This window comes from Limulus polyphemus, unplaced genomic scaffold (genome assembly GCF_000517525.1).
Source record: "Limulus polyphemus unplaced genomic scaffold, Limulus_polyphemus-2.1.2 Scaffold4563, whole genome shotgun sequence".
NCBI classification, from domain to species: domain Eukaryota; kingdom Metazoa; phylum Arthropoda; class Merostomata; order Xiphosura; family Limulidae; genus Limulus; species Limulus polyphemus.
In genome coordinates, this window is record NW_013670173.1 from 39,636 (window position 1) to 42,183 (window position 2,548).

Genomic DNA, 2,548 nt, shown 5'->3' on the forward strand with positions numbered 1-2,548 from the left:
GTTGATGCATCATCTTTTTTTCATATTTAACACTGAGAGTAGTAGGACTTGGGAACACCAATATAAATTTTGGCAAGGTAGAAGTCATCTTCAGCTAAGACAGTTTCATTTTTCTAACAGGGTGGTTGGCCTTTGGAATGGGTTGCCTTTAGATGTTGTACAGGCAGTAAATTTAAGTGAGTTTAAGAAAAAGCTTGATAAGTATATGAATGATATGGGCTTGCTTTAAGATTATTATTTATTTTAATTTAGTTTAGAGGATGGAACAGTCAAGATGGACCAATAGGTCCCATGTTGTCCCAAAACATTACGTTATTATATTTACCAGTATATTTAGGCAAGGTTTCTCAAGAAACACAGAATCAAATAGACCAACTTCAAGCAACATATGCACATACAATTATGTAGGTGCTAAACAAGATCGGTTAGTTAGTGGTAACAAGGTAAAATTGATCGATCAGTTACAACTTACATGTCCATCAAAAACATATGATTATAACTTATATAGGATTATAACCACAAGCATAACAACGATTTCAAATGCTTGATATCGTTAAATGTCCTCACTGAAAATTAAATTAATCTCATGAACTTGGGCTGTCTATATATATTATTATAACGTTTAAATATGCTAAGTCAGTAAGCAGCACTAGCAGTGGCACTGTGTGTGACAGCTCTAACCAACCGTAGTGCACTTATTAGAACTACTTTTACCAATACTTATTTTACTCAGGTAAGATATAAATTCACTTTATGTTTATTTATTGAAATTGTTATTATTTGCAAATTCAGTTTATTTTTAAACAGTTCATTACTGGTAATATACAGTAATCCTGTGTTGTAACAAAATGCGTGAATTACAATAAATTAATAATTTTAATACTCACCTTAACATTAGCAATAAGTCTCAATTTCAAGTGTCCTCAACAGCCTGTGTTAGATGTAAGTGTAGCGCTCTCTCGATATTCTTGTGAAGTTCAATAAAATATTATTATCAGTACAACATCCATGCAGTTTTTAAAATTCGCGCATAAGCTTAATAATAACTTGTAACGTGGTAAGATTTCCAGTTATAATGCAATATTACAAGACAACAATTTGGTATAGCTTATGGGTATTATTTAATCAGAATTTGTACGAAACATAAATATTAAATATTTGTAACTCAATTCAGACGCCTCTTCGAAACAACGCAATAAAATCTAGATATTAATACTAGAAATAAACGACCATATAACACCAAAATGTTTTTATCTAATTAGACACTCAACGTTTCGCTTAACAACTTCTTCAGGAGCGTTCACTAAAACACAAACAGAAACTGACAGTACAAAGCTTCAAATGGTTAAATAATAAGTTATATTCGAATCTATAATGTGCATTTGTACAGCGTGTTTTTGACATATTAAGTTAAATTAGTAATTAAATAAAAACATCGTTTTAGTGTTATAAGGTCGTTTATTTCTAGTATTGATATATCTTCTATACATCAATATGCACTACAGAAAATAAATGATAAAATCTAGACGTTTCTTGCCAAAGAAGAAACTCTCATGCTATATGACCTTAAACTAACACCAGTGTCAATCTCTCCTTTGAAATATGGCAATCCAACCTGAAATTTTAGTAAGATATGTCATTTATACACTAATTCGAAAGTGATAATCTTAATGTGTACGTGGTTGAGTAATTGTATTCTAATGCCTGAAGGCTTAGCAAAACATTTATTGTTTCGAAATACAAAATTTACTAATACTTGTCCGTTCTTGGAATTTCGCCATCTCACAGGTGTGATCCCGTATGAAGTATCAAACACATTTATTTACATTAATTTCGAATTGTTTATGTATCTATAAATTCTTAATATTTCAGCTTTATAGTTCAACTGAGTAGCTCTTTAGTGAATTGAAAGGATGAATGTACTGAACCTATGGTGTCCAGATTTACTGATGTCCAACAGATAAGTTCTTAGCTTTTTCTGAGCAAAAAAGATTAACATGGACTGCAAGCAAAGCCTCAAACATTTATGTAAAGTAAGAAACAACGTTTTAATTACATACACTAATAAAATATGTTGGGACCTTACTATAATACTGACCGGCTTCTATATTCTAGTGTAACTCCTCTGGCTGCTGGGGATTTGCACATTTCCACAAGACTAAACAAAACGAGAAAACTGTGTCTTGACTATACAAGAGAATGGTGGATTGTGTCTGTAGTATACTATTAAGTCAGACAAGTTATACTTCAAAATACTATTACTAGATTACTTACTATATAGATCATTCCAGTTTTACATACTCAAGTGAACATTAACTCCCAGCTTACTAACTTGTACAAATCTCTGTATCACGTGTCCATTTGAGTATGACTCACAAATACAAACGAGCGATGACAGAGAAGCACAGCCAAGCAAGTATAAATTTTATGGAATATCTAGTGTGGTATGTAACCGTATCTTGAAGTAAGGACTACTACAAGTGTAAGATTAATTGCATCTTTTCCATAAAGATGATGATCAAATGCAGAACGTATTGTTACGTCTCCC

At 31.7% G+C, this 2,548-nt stretch overlaps 1 protein-coding gene across 1 annotated transcript in view; it reads right to left on the minus strand.

The window, feature by feature from the left end:
* The window catches only part of LOC106471352 (glutamine-dependent NAD(+) synthetase-like), a gene marked incomplete at its 3' end in the record, with an annotated part of 28,844 nt that extends 27,874 nt beyond the window's left edge, over positions 1–970 (minus strand). The window contains exon 1 of the mRNA XM_013931952.2: positions 888–970. The remainder of the gene's footprint in view (positions 1–887) is intronic.
* Positions 971–2,548: the final 1,578 nt, after the last annotated feature.